This window comes from Sinohyriopsis cumingii, chromosome 16, assembly GCF_028554795.1.
Source record: "Sinohyriopsis cumingii isolate HCF-2022 chromosome 16, ASM2855479v2, whole genome shotgun sequence".
NCBI classification, from domain to species: Eukaryota; Metazoa; Mollusca; class Bivalvia; order Unionida; family Unionidae; genus Sinohyriopsis; species Sinohyriopsis cumingii.
In genome coordinates, this window is record NC_142976.1 from 80,786,085 (window position 1) to 80,801,408 (window position 15,324).

The 15,324-nt window shown below is 34.2% G+C and overlaps 1 protein-coding gene across 1 annotated transcript in view; it reads left to right on the forward strand.

Annotated features, from left to right (window-relative positions):
- Positions 1-14,190, forward strand: part of LOC149780881 (uncharacterized) — a 126,090-nt gene extending 111,900 nt beyond the window's left edge. The window contains exon 6 of the mRNA XM_089937983.1: positions 983-14,190. The gene's annotated coding sequence lies outside the window, so the exon portion shown is untranslated. The remainder of the gene's footprint in view (positions 1-982) is intronic.
- Positions 14,191-15,324: the final 1,134 nt, after the last annotated feature.

Here is a 15,324-nt window from a genome sequence, read left to right on the forward strand (position 1 = left end):
ATCACGCACACACACACATACACTGTTTAATTAGCAACCGCATGATGACATAATGATCATTTACCTCAGTGCCTGTTGAATCTAATAGAGGGTTTTTCCAGACGTGGTGCTATGAAAACCAAACCAATTGACTGATGTTTACTGGAGGCATCCAAAAACGCTTACATATGGATGGTGCAGAGGCAACAAAACATGCTTGTGTGCGAACCAGGTAGATGGTCCACTAGTGCTTCCATGAAAATGGGGTACAGCATCCAAAAGGGTTCACACAAGATAGTGGGTTAACACATCAGCTACACAGTAGTGATGGGTTATGTATTACTGCTTTTAAAATGAAGTTGGTGGGGAGAAACTAATTTTAATTAGATAATACTTACCCATCACTATTAACAAATGCCCCTCCCCTACCCTACTCTTATATCCTGTCATAATCATTATGAAAAACATAACTGTTCTGTGCATGAGCATGCAATACACATAAGTAGAATATGTCTTATTAACAATTCTCCATTCTGTAGAAGGATGTATTCACATCAAACAGACGTGGTTTTTTAGGCATAAAAAGTAAGATGCACAGTATGGTAGGAAAGTACTGCATAATTAAAATCGGTTTTAACCCACCCAATCTCCCAAAATACATTTCAGTCAGTAGAGCATCTGAGTCCCTTCAAGGGACTCTTAGTTTTTTTTATATTTTTTTTTTTTTACTGTAAGACAAGTTTCTACAACTAAACTGATTGATAGAATGAGGCCTTTTGTTTTCTTCAGATCAGAACAATAGAATGGTTTTGAAGTGTTTGGTGGCTGGAAATTTAAAAATCCCAGAACCAACACCTGAAAATGGAATGGTTGATCCCTAATTAATTACTGCATCAAAATATATTCAGGTGTTTAAAGGTGTTCAGGGAATGATTAATTGAAGCTCTTATTGGCCTCTTGAACCATTTTTTAATTCATCAAATCTTTCTTTTCTGATTTTCAGCCCTATTGTTTACAGATTTAAAGAAGCAGTGGGAAGTTTTGGTGCCCTCAGGTGTTCCAGATAACTACTTCTGGACATGCTGCCTGGCACAAGTTTGCAACATGCTCATCGGAAAATGAATGGAGCTTGATTTCTTTTAAGCATGTTTGCTGTTGTAAACTTGGCTGTTGTGCTTTTTGTTTATCAGGTCCTTTTTTCTCAATATTGAGGCAAGAAAGAGCTAAACATTTGCGTCTTGTCCAGAGTATAGCAAGACAAATTCTACAAAAGGTTTTCTGCTTGTAATTGGTTCTTGGATTCTTATATAGACTGAAATATACTACACCCACCCCCACACAATTTTTTAAAATGAAATATGTATTACTAGGACCAAAATGAATTTGTTGTAAAAATGTATTTATACATGACATACTTACCATTGATACAGTCTTATAAGTCAACTGCAAACTGCACAGACCCATATCTGCCATCGCATAATGCCCTGTAAGATCTTTGTCTACACAGTTTTTTATAAGCATTCAGTAGAACATAAAGCATAGATCCTGATCTGCAGGCTCACTATGCTAGAGCAGATCAGGATCTTTGTTTTTTTTGCATTTGGACTCGACTTATAAGCAAGTATATATGGTATGTAAGCCTGTATAATTAGCAAATTTCATACACGTAAGAATTCTTCACAAATCGATTTGTGCACTTTTGTCTGGTGTCTTCTTGATAACAAATTACCATTTCTTAATGAAGCATTTATACTGTGTTTAGTTTCAGATTACGCAACAAACAGTATGAACAGTGGCATAATTTAAAAAACAATTTCTCAGAAGTACTGTGAAATGTCCACTGAATGCCATTACCCTTGATATCAAGACAAGATATTTCTGATTTTTGACATTATTAATTCATCATGGCTGAAGGTTTTCTTGTTATTTCCAAGCGGATTCATGCACTCTAAATTTAGAGTTCCATATTGCCAGTTGTTTGATGTGTAGATGATGTTTCGTTTTGGATCGGCTATTTAGCCTAGCTATGAGCAAATCAAAGAAATTTTAAAACATTTTTTATATTGAACCCATTTGCAAAGGTTTGTCTGTAGGTGTGACATTTGGTCAAGTGCTGAGTTACATCAAATAAGACAATGTCTAAAACTAAAGACAGAAACTCCTGCTCTGGAACTGGCAATTGTTTACCTTGAAGAAAGAAAAAAATGTATCCAATTTGTTTAAATTTTTTTTATGATATGTATATTTTTAATGGATGTAGAATGTGTGCATTACTTTGAATCAGTGTAAAGCTACATCTTTGTTCTTCTGACTTATACCATCCACTTAGGACTAATAAAAAACTCTGATAATGTCATTGACTCTGAATTAATGTACTACATCGTGACACAAAAATATGGCTTCAGTGTGCTAATGCATTTTTCGAAATTTCCTGAAAACTGCCTAGGAATGAATATATTTAACATTTTTGTTTAGTTTTAATGCAGAAGCAATACAGTCTGCAAAATAAAATGGATGACATCATTGACATTCATTCCTGGAATGTTAATTCATCAAGGCGGGGAGCTAATTTTCATATTAAAAAAGATGGTGTAGAAATGTTTTATTGTTACTTCCATTTCAATCAGAGCAACATCTTTATCACCAGTTGCTTAAATATGCAGATATTTTGTTGGATTGGCTGTTTGGTGCACATGAGCCAAGAGAAGAAATTTTTTACTTTTAAAAAAAAAATCGTAATGGACTAATAATTTTTGCCAGTATTCTCATTCCCCACCCCCCATCTCAAACTTACCCCAAGTTTTTATAAGGTTTGTCCATCTGTGTGATGTTTGGTCGGGACTTGGGTCTTTCAGAAACTGTGATGACATCACAGACCTAGGAAGGTTCTTCGTCATGACTGAAAACAATGGCTTTTGACCTTAATGAGTTAAGTGTCCACATTTTAGTTGAAAATCCATTTTTGCTGATATATTTTAAAACTCTAACATGCATTGCTGAGTGGTTTTTGTATATCATCTATGTCTTGAACCATCTACAGCTGTTTATCATATTTTGCCAATATAAACAATGTATTAATGCCAAAGATATCGGATTGAAACAAATACCCTTGTGCCATTTGTCAGTGCATATCATGTTACACAATGTATGATTAAATATATACTGATATGTCTCTTTGCCATTACTGGTACTTCAAAATTCATATTGCATTTTTTTGTCTATCATGTTAATGTATGTTGTTATTATTGATCACATGAAATTTTGAAAATTGTTTAAGGTCAAAATACACCACATTGCAACAATAGTAAATTCATGTTGAATGATAAGCTTACCTTGTCTTTACAAAATTTGGCAAATATTTACTAAAAATATCTTTAATTATAAGCCCATGTCCAACTTTTAAAAAAGAAATGATGACATTGTATGAGGTGGATTCTTTGGGCTTTTCAGAGGAGATATACCATATATACTTGCTTATAAGATGAGACAAACTAAACAGAGTGCATCTGGCTGTGTCTGAATATTGTTAAGCATGTAAGGAGGTGCACTACATCTTTAGCCCAGCTGGCACAACAAGGTTGTTTAGGTGTTGGTGAACTGCTGTCTAATATGGCTGTCATTGCACAAGAAAAGCAAAAGCCTGGATCAGTTAGTCTCATTATTAGCTCCGCTGGTCACAGAACAGTACATTTTATGGGATGGTCTGTCATCCATTGTCTTTCTGCACAAGTTTGCTATCACTACTGCCACAGAAATATTTGTAGGAGTGCCATGAAACTTTATGCACACGTTCATCCCATGGTCTTCTTGGTCCTAATTGAAAGTGGTGCTGCTCAGATATCTAATATGGTCATCACAGTGGCCATCTTGATAATCCAAAAATGGATGGTCATATTCAATTGGATTTTCACTAAAAGACATTTTTTGATGTTGATCCAAAATGAAAATGGTGCCAATCTGGTGTCCATAGTGCAAATCTTGTTGTCTGCATGGTCCTAAATGTAAATGGTGCTGATCTGGTGGCAACCAAATTTGGCATCTTTGAAAATCTTAATGCAGCTACGCCTGAATGAAAAGTAGTATTGTCATGGGGTTTTCATTAGAAGTCTTGTGATATCAAGTTGGTCCATTGTGGTGGTGAGAGGAGCCATCTTAAAAATCTAGTTATCACTACTCGTGGAAAAATAAGCTACATTGCCATGGGGCTTTCACCAGAAGACTTTTTATGATGTCTGGTTTGTCCTAAAGAAAAAGGTGCTGATCTGATTTCCAAAAGGGCCACCACAGTTGCCATCTGAAAATATTCTTTTCACAACTCCTCCTGAATGGATAGTCTTATCAACATGGATTTTTTTTTTTTTTTACTAAACCAATTATTCTGATGTAGAGTTGGTCCTAAATAAACGGGGTGCAAATCCAATGTCTGTAATATGGCCAGTGCAGTAACCATCTTGAAATTCTTATCTATATTTCTCCTGAATGAATGGCCATATCAGCATGGTGTTTTCACTGAAGAGCTTTTAAAGTCTTGTTGGTCGCAAATAAAAATGGTGCCAGTCCTAAATCACAATAGGACCACCACAGCAGCCATCTACTTCTGAATGGCTAGCCAAATTGACATTATGATTGACAAAAGACTTATGTGATGTCTAGTTGGTACTAAACAGAAATGGTGCCAATCTGAAATCTAGTATGGCCACCATGTCACCCATCTTGAAGATCTTGTTATTGCTAATTCTCCAGACAGAAAGTCCTATAAAAAGTCGGTTCAGTAATGATAGTATATCTGTGTCTGTGTGTCTGTGTGTATATATATATGTATGTGTATATATATATATATATATATATATATATATATATATATATATATATATATATATATATATATATATCCCACAAGCTTAACAAAGTTAATCCATGGTGTTGAAGACACAGCAAGATAACTTGAAAATTGTAATAAAAAAGATTAATGTTGAATTTTTTACCACTTTTTCTCTGCTTGAATCTTTGTCAGCTATGCAGTTTACATACAATGTTACCAAATGAAGTGTAACATAATCGTTTAATGTTAGCTCAATACATGTTAGCTCAAGACAGTTTTGTGTAAAAACTATATTTTTGCCATGCAGAATTATATACAGTGTACTTAAAATTGACCATTTTCCATATTTTTGTGATATTAATTTTATATAGAGCTTAATGGTGCTTAATTATTCATTTCATTTTTGACATTTTTAAATATATGCTACACTATGCATATTGTCTCATGCCTTACACTGATGAATCATGTTTAGAAAAGTATTTTCATATATATATATATATATATATATATATATATATATATATATATATATATATATATATATATATATATATATCACATGCACTCATAAGTTGGGTCCAGTTGAGACTACTTATTTATCCACAAACTACACCATAAGTTGGATCTATGCAGTTAGAATAATCACTAGAGTAAACACTGGATTCTGCAGTGCTTTAGTCAGTGGGAGATTAGGGTCTGTTTTCTGCAGTGCTTTAGTCAATGGGAGATTAGGGTCTGTGTTTTCTGCATTGCTTTAGTCAGTGGGAGATTAGGGTCTGTGTTTTCTGCATTGCTTTAGTCAGTGAGAAATTAGGGTCTGTGTTTTCTGCAGTGCTTTGGTCAGTGGGAGATTAGGGTCTGTGTTTTCTGCATTGCTTTAGTCAATGAGAAATTAGGGTCTGTGTTTTCTGCAGTGCTTTAGTCAATGGGAGATTAGGGTCTGTGTTTTCTGCATTGCTTTAGTCAGTGAGAAATTAGGGTCTGTGTTTTCTGCAGTGCTTTAGTGAATGGGAGATTAGGGTCTGTGTTTTCTGCAGTTGGACCTGACTTATAAGTATGTATATTTATATACATCTATGATGGAAATTTGGCCTTTAGTACTTGTCTGAAAAGAGATCATTGTAAAAAGCTGTCCATTAATATGTCTTGTTATTCCCACATTCAAAAAGATGATTGTTATTTCTGTATGTGCATCTTATGTTCAGCCTTACTCGGCTATTAATTTTTTTACATTGCTGAAATAGATCTGTTTTTATTATCCAAATGGTTCATTAATTAAATGATGATCTGTGTTTAAGAATGAAGAAGAATGATATGGTATTCTCATCCTCATCTGAACAATTCCGTATTGCCAAATACAAAGTATCACTGAAGGAAAAAATTTCTAAAAAAAAAGAAGAAAAGACTCTTTCAAGAGAACAGGGATTTGAACATTTTTAAGTGCAGTTATTGTATCTAAAGTCAAGTCCAACTGCAAACTGCACAGATCCAGGTCAGTCACTGTAGAATGTGCCAGCAGATCTGGGCCTGTGCAGGAGTAATCAGTATACAACAAGTAGCATGACCTTTTTGTGCCAGTGCATTATGCAATGACAGATCAGAGTCTGTGTTTTTTGCAGTTGGACTCGACTTTAAAGTGAGGATATACATTATTTTACTTTCTTGCTGTACAAAACATAGATGTAATTGCTAGTTTGTAATTTTGTTTTGAAGATAATTATGTCTTGTATGTATACAGATTTTGTATCACTTTGTCCTTTATTGTATACATTCATATTCTCCTGTATTGTATATGTATACTATTACACAAGTCTTTTCCTGTATTGTGTGTGTATACCATATTTGCTGTATTTATTGGGACACCATACATTAATTTTTTAAATAATTTTTTGTATGCGTTGTATGTTCTGGGACACATTATTTTTTCGAGTCTTAAGTTCTGGAACGCCTATTAAATCATTTGAAAATTGCATGTTAGACATTGCACTCAAAATTAAAATTTATTTTTAAACATGTTAAACTGTGTACTTGAGATAAAAAGTCTTTAATCCACTGCAACAGCATCTCATCAACCCAACCCGTCTCCTGCACACATACAATCAATCTTTTCAGTACTTGAATATTTTTTAGCTTCTTCATGATGTGAAAATTTATCTTTGTAAGCAACACATCGCCTGAAGTTGAAACTACAAGGACTAAAGTAAGATTTTTTTGTATGTGTACCAGTCATGTGAATTTACAAACTTTTAATCCCCATTTTGTCAACAGTCTGTCCAGGAATGACATCGAAGTACAGTGGAATTTCATTTATGTTAATAATCATAAATTGTTGATGAAATCATCTTCTGGGAGATACTGGGTCATCGATGTCCATGCACGATGCACTAGATGATGTGGCTTTAAAAAACTGTTCGATTGTTTGGCTTCATTTTCATAATTCCCATGAATACTGGTAAAAAGGAATCAAAGTTGGCTACCTGTGTCGGCTGAATTTGTATTTTTTTTAAAAACAACATCTGCATACTTAAGAATCCAATGTGGGTTTCTTAGGTTGGCTTCCTTTGTAATAAAATAATCCTGTTGGTAAATTGAGACAATGAGTTTATTCCTGGCTGCCAGGTGTGTTTATTCACCACCCGGGCATCTATTTGCTTGCCATCTGTAATCATAATTGACACAAACAGGCATTGATGTCTGCAGGTTAAATAATGTACACAGCAGTAACTTGCCTTAATAATACTTTATATAACCCATGCTAGCGAAAAGATTGTCCTTTGCACTTACAGTGAATGTATTTTCAAATAATGATTTTTACTTGCAAGATATTGTCATATAGTTAACCTGGATATAATGCAGTCATGGGTATTTTGCACCTTACACATTGTCATGCGTGAATGGCAGGTGCCTTGAAGCAATCGGTTGTTATTTCCTTCTCTCTTTCACTTGTTTGTGATTTTGTTGGATCCAATTTTTAGTCTGATACAGTATTCAAACTTTTGAGTACAACCAAACACAATTCATTTCTCTGTATTCATGTCAATGAAGACTGTGTTGTGTGTTATATAACATACATGAGACACACTACAGTGTTAATGCATACAATACATATATGGAGTTCGTGGATGTATTTTTTCTTTAATGTGAATGATGAAATAAACCAAGGACTAAAAGGTTTCTTTCATTTTATTAGCATATACTCGTTTTGTTTATTTTATTGCAACATGCAGTGGGGTATTCAATTTTCAACACAAGTTTATTTCATTTCTTAAGTCTTGGGACATATGACCTAAGTGAAAAAGTTTCACCCTAAGTTCTTGAACAGGAAAAAAATTATTATTTTATAGTGTCCAAATATATATGGTAAATACAGTATTGTTATACGAGTCTTTTTCTGTATTGTGTTTGTCTTCTATTTCATGCATCTTTTCTTGTTATTACTTATTTAGAGATGCATTATAAGCCGGTGAGGTTAAAAATTTACATTTGGGGAGTTGGCTTAATTTTTTTAAATACATATTTTGTTTATATAGATTTGTTTCTATATTCCTTTGGTGTCTCATATATTTTGTAAAACCTGTTTATACATGTATGGCTGTTTGTGCACACCCAGGTATTTAAAATGGCTGGATCTACTTTATTTAAATATATGGACCAAAAACTGCATAGTAATTAGTAATGAAATGTTCTAATGCATTGCAGATTGAAGTGCCTAAAGTACTCTGTGAGATGTTGTCAACCAATTTAAGAAATTCTTTATTTCAAAGAACCTGTTCAGTCCATTCACATGAGAGTAGCAGATTTGTTCAGGTTGAAGGACATTCTGCATTTTCCTTTACATCTATCATCAGGGTAGACAACAAAATATTGAGTCAAGAAAGAAAATTATTTACATTTTCAGTTTATTTTCAACATCTTGAACTGAGATGCTGTATCTGCTCATTTATAAGTTGAGTCAGTGAACAGACCCTGAGCTGCCAATGCATAATGTGCTGGCAGATCATGGTATTTGCTGTTTGTTCTACTGATTACTCTTACCAAACTGTATAGGCCCAGATCTGCCTGCACAGTATACAGCAGCTGATATGGGTTCATGCAGTTTGCAAGTAAACAATTATAAATGACATGTACAGCAAAAATTCTGAAAGAGAGGACGGTCTAAATGTAATGGACGTTGTTGTTCTGTGATATAATATAATGCTCATAATGTTTACAGATTTTTCTTGCTTCTGAGGATATATTTCACATTGAAGACATAACTGAACCATATTTATGTTTTATAATGTAGTTAATGGAAACAAATTAGTGCTTTAAAGTATTATGGAAAATTTTAGGTAGTTCATTCAAGTGGTTACGGAATTATTAGTGTTTAAATCTTGTAATCTTGCACATCACACCTGTAGGGTTTGTTCACCTGATCTATTAGTTGCCTGGCCAGCATCAATGTATATTGAATAATCCATCACCATACAATGTCAAAGCTGTAGCACTTTATAGATTAGAAGAGGGATCATTCTTGGGACCAAAAAACAACTTTTAGGAAGGGGATAAAGCAGACCAAGCAGTATTATAATTTTCAATGTGTTGTTAGTTTTGCATAGCATGAGTAGCTGGGGACTTATTTAATGGGATAAGCGGGGCTAAGGACACATTATATTCACAACCATTGTTCAAGTTAATCTTCCAGATCATATCCAACATATTTTAGAAAAATCTCAATCAGAACAAGAGAAGTCTGCTTTTGATTCCTCAGTGTGTGTGTCTGTGTGAAAGAGGCATAAAAGAAGGAAACAGACAGTTCACAATGTGTAGAATACTAGTGGACAAAAATTCTTTTTTTTTTCTTAATATACCGATAGAATTATTGCAGTATTGTACATTATAGATATTAAATATATTTTTTCATTACAAAATACCAAAATGTCCGATAAACATGAGTGCTTTGCACGTCCTCGCACTTCTTGTGAAAGAGTTGCATGTAAAACATGATGTAATCACTATCCTTTGTGACAAATTTGACAAGCGTGGTAAAGAGCTGAAACCTACCATAAATTCAAAATTTTGCATCGGGTATACATTTTTGTGGATTTTAGGTTGATTTAAAACCACGAATTTATTGACCCCAAAAATTGATAGCCTTATGTTGAAAGAGTAGAACCAAAATCCACATCCATGTTCTTAAATGGAAGTTAAAAATGTCATTTTTTTTTTTGCTAAATGAGGAAAAGTGATATCCACAAAAAAAGATGATGCAGCATGATGCCCCTGTGCTAGACATCACTATAGACTATCACACTGCAGACATCATAGCGATATGACTGAAAATTTTTTAAAACTACGTTAAAAATCTAAATCACACAAATTTCAACAATCATAAAACTAGCAAGGAAACAAAAATTTGTAAACAACCTGTTTTCACATATTTTTTCACAAAATTGTATGTGATCTTTTTTTAGTCAATAGTTTATCAATATTTTTGGTTGCTATCATGCCAAAAATATTCCAAAAATAAATGATGGTGAAATAATATTATGATTTACAGTATTTCCAGACTTTGTCAATTGCAGTACTTTTTGATTGTATCACAGAAATAAATTATATTTTGTTACCTTTAAAGGGGTGGGGGGGGCATAAAAATATAACTACTGCTATCAAAATATAACATAATCAAAGATGCCACTAGGATGCTATTGTACAACTGCATAATTAGTGCAAATTCATGCACTTGGTTTTATTTACCGATTAACCCTTACAGTGCTTGTTGCCACATCAGTTGCACTGTCAGTAGATTGTTACAGTGGGGATGTATTTTTTCAGGTAGGCAACTCTTTGTAAATCAGGGCACTTTGGTTTGACATGGAAGGTTTTTGAACTAAATTTGATTGGCACATTGGGCCCTGGAACAAGCATTCGGTTGTAATTTGAACCTTGTAATCAGGAAGTAAGTTTTACTAATGCATGTTTAAAATATGGGCTACCAGAAAACCCAAAACGTGGACTCCCAACATGGTTCATCTTAAGAATAATATTCATACTTAGATACGGAACAAATTAAGCTCAAAACAATTTACAAATTAATGCTTGTAAGACTAGAGGAAACCTCTTCTGACGAGTTTGATTTCATAGGGGCTTTAACAAAATGGGGCCAGAAGAAAGATTAACAAATATTTAAGTGGTAAGTAAATATTAACCTATGGTCATGTCACTTTCCTCCTATCACCTTTTTCATACTCCCCATTATTTTTATAACAATGGGGAACTTCTCCCCACACACCCCATTGTTAATTCCTGCACCTCTGTACAGTTAAGTATGAAAATATTGAAATCACTATTTACTGTACATGTTTTTCTGAAACAAAATCTTAAATTTTTATTTTGTTTGTGGTTATTTATGAAATTCAGATACCAACGTTATTATTATATTATTTGTTCAGAATCAAAGTTCGATTGGTGCAGTACATTAGGAATTGATAAATAGAATTTTCCTAATTTAGATCAGTAGAATTTAAAACAAAAGAAATTTTCCTAGTATGACCTAAATATTTTCATGTTTAATATCAAAGCGCGTGATCTCAGATAATGTATGAAAGATTGTTAAATTTTCTAATACCCATTTCATCTGTGCCAGAAATTCACCCAGAGCTATACTCGTTTTTGCCAGTTTTATCTATTTGAAATTGCTGACAGTGAATTTTCTTTTCCATTTTCTTTGCTGATTCAGATCAGTGTTGATACTTTTTCTTGTATGGGCCATTTTGAATCCCCACTTGTGTTAGTCATATGATGTCATAAAGGAAACAAGCACGAAAGAGGTGTGAACATTTTAATATATAATAAACCAATGACCAATTTGAATGGAATATGTGTTCATAAGAGATATACTTTCAATTTCAGACAACTTATAATTGATTATGAAGATCATTTTAAAAAAATTTATTATATCCTTCTGCCATATGTTATTACCGACAGCCTTATATCTTTCTTTTGTTCATAGAACTCTGTGCTCATCTGCTGTCACAGCTTGAAGTAAATTTTCTTTAAGCGTTATAGATTCTCATGCTCTGCAGATATACATATTTTTCTAATAATTGTTTTTTGATTGATTTTCAGAACAATGATCCCTTTGACGTCAAGAAATATACAAACATACCGTATGTACACACTTTCAAGTCTGGTTCAACTGCAAACACCATAGACCCTGATCTACCATTGCATAATGTGCTGTCAAATTCAGGTCTTTGTTCGTTGTTCCTAACAAACTGTATATCCTATGCAGATTAAACACTGGCAGATATGGGTCTGTATAGTTTGCAGTTGGACTCCACATGTGAGTATATATGGAACTTTGAAAGCTTTGATGCATAGTTGGGAAACGGGGGGAAAAAATGTGAGACTTGAAGATGTACATATCTCACAGGCTATAAACTCAGATGAAATTTCCAGGTTGCATCAAAGTGCAGGTATCAGTGTCGTCTAAATCGAGTAGATGGATTTTTAGCTTCTAGTTGAAGACGGAAAGACCTTGTTGTAGTGGATCTACAACCGGCATCCATCGTTAGTCGGCTGTTGTTTTTTGTTGTTGCTACTCTTAACTACTAGGAGGAAAGTCGTGAAACTTTATAAACTGCATTATCCTGAGATCTAGTTAGCCCTAAATGAAAATGGTGCATCAAACTTCCAATATGGCCACCATGATGAAAATCTTGTCTCCATTCGTCCTGAATTGATGGACATGGTTGTAGTGACGCTAGGTTTTCGCTTAAAGACTATATGTGAAGTATAGATTTGTCCTAAATAAAAATGGTCTGATCTGACAGCCAACACGTTGAAAATCTTTTCATCGCTATTCGTGCTTCACATATGGTTGGAATGATGTGGTTTATTAACTTGGTGTAGCATGTAGATGGTTTGAGATGAAATTGGTGCCAATCTGTTTTTGAGCCTGCCAACATGATTACTATGAAATCTTGTCGTTACTACTTGTGAATAAATGAGCATATCAACATTGGGTTTGTACAGAATCAATTTTCACTGAATTGTAGTTGATCCGGTTTTAAATTTATGTTGATCTTATTTTCAAAACTGGACACCCTGGTGGACGTGTTGAAATATTGGGTCTTAAAAATGGTTCTAATGTGACCTCTTACGGAACAGAGGCCATGTCAAGTCTTGTTACCACCACACAGCATGGAAAAATCGTGTCATTGACTTGGGGCTTTCACTTTCAAACAAACAATAACAAAAAATGAAGTATCTGAATTGAAATTGCACAGATCCAACTACCACAATGTCTGTACTATTGTAACAGATCCGACTACACAATGTCTGTACTATTGTAAACATATCCGACTACCACAATGTCTGTACTATTGTAACAGATCTGACTACCACAATGTCTGTACTGTTGTAACAGATCCGACTACCACAATGTCTGCACTATTGTAACAGTTTAGAAAACCAGACTTAATCAACTTAGGCTCAAGTCAGATTCAGTGCTTGAATTTTAGACTTCACAAACATCATGAAACAGTGACTTGTAACTGTGCCAGTGAATTTTGACAAAACATTCAATTTCATTGGGGTTTTTCTTCCAGTAAACAAGTTGATAGCACTCTTGATATGATTTCAAGATCATAGGTCACGAGGAAGATAATATTGGACATAACTGAAACACTGCAATTGTAGAAGCTAAACAGAGGGGGAAAATGGATAGTATCTTGTTTAGATGACTTGACCATAAGCTGACAAAGGTAAAGGTACGACCCTGTATCTAGTGTGGTGTCAGTCATTTGCCATCTGATACAGACACGTGTTGCAACAAGCATAAAAATATAATCTTCAGAAACTATGGACCACATTAAATGGGATTTGTGAGAAGGCATTCGCCACCATTACAATTAAAAAAAATTTAATGACGTGTTCAAAATCCAGTTTTTCAAAATGTGACCACCTTTTTTTGAGAGTATCCATGCATAAAGATGTGTCACGTTTTTGATACAAATCGTGAAGAAAAGCTTCAGTGTTAACAAAATTTGCTGAAGATCGTTCTGGCATGGACATTTTTCAACCAGTCTAACCTAACCACTTTATATACCTTTTGCTTTCGACTGACGTTAGAAGAGCAATATCGGACCCACTTGGGCCTCTTACCTCTGGTAGATGTCTCCTATTTTCACAACATTCAAACAATTAGACTTAATGTGTCTTACAAGTAGTAAGTTAGTCTTGCTGTCTTGTGTCTTACAGGTAGCAAGTTCTTTGAATAAGTATTGAATTTGTCTTTACAAAGTTCATATTTTGCCATAGTATTGCCTGCTGTGATATAGCCTTGATTATTTTGTTGGCTTCACAATATAATCCAGTTTTGCTTCACAATAAAGCTTTAAGCAAAATTGCCTTAGTTTGCTTTATTTATTTCTGCTTAAGAAAAGTTCTTTATGACTAGCCTTACAGAATTGTTTGGTGGAGGGGGTATGCAAGAATCTTAATAAAATTAAGGCAAAAAATTTCATTTGCGTATATACGCCTGTTGAATTCTGCAATATACCATGTTATATCTGTGCCGGGCCGCATCATTTTGGTTTCATTTGACAACTTGGGTGTCACCTCAGGTTGGGACAATCAGACGTTATTTCATCCTATTGTAGTCCCAAACAAAAGACATTCAATATTTTTCCTACGTTTGTTAAGAAGATTGCTAACCAGTGAAAAATGCTACTTTTATTAAATAGACAGCAGCATTAAAGTCTAAATAGAAAATGAAATATTGATTGATCTACGCATGACTTTTGCATACGGTAATAAGGCGTATAAGTGATTCATCGGTTCCAGAAATTCCTCTTGCGCTGAAATATCCAGTCATTTAATTCAGGTTTAACTGTATTTAGAAAATGGCGAATAACCTATGTCGATTTTTTTATGTCAGGCTAGAATTGAGCACAGGACAAGTCTTGCTTAGGTGAGCTTGAACTTGTAACTAATGAAGAGAAATCATTTTTAAAGTACAAAAATAATGGAAATATAAAAGGGACTTTGTAAATTACCATCAAGTTTCTCATAAACCTTCATTTTTGCCGCTTTCTTATCGAAAGCAAAAGAAAAAGCAGGGTTCCCACGCTACCGGGAAATCAGGAAAAGGTCGGGAGAAATATTTTTTCCAGACCGTCAAAAGTCCTTGACATTTGGAAATATGGATAAAAGTCGGGAAAACCCCGGGAATTTTGCTCCACAATTTGACGCCCGAAACAATTATGTAACTGAGTCGTAACTGAACTGATCGTGACTTAAATTTGTCGAGCTCTAACCAGAATATTAGGAGGTTGCAGTATGGATCACTTGGCTGCTTGCCATAAATATATTTGTTGAGACAATCCAAACGCTCAGTTGATTAGATTCATCTAGTCGACTTTTTTTTCAAAGACATCTCGATATCCGTATTATTATTTTTTTTTTTTATGGAAGGTATGAAAACCAGTCTAGCATCACAAGAAGCCAACATGGTGGCGTTAAACTTTAAAGCATGCCCG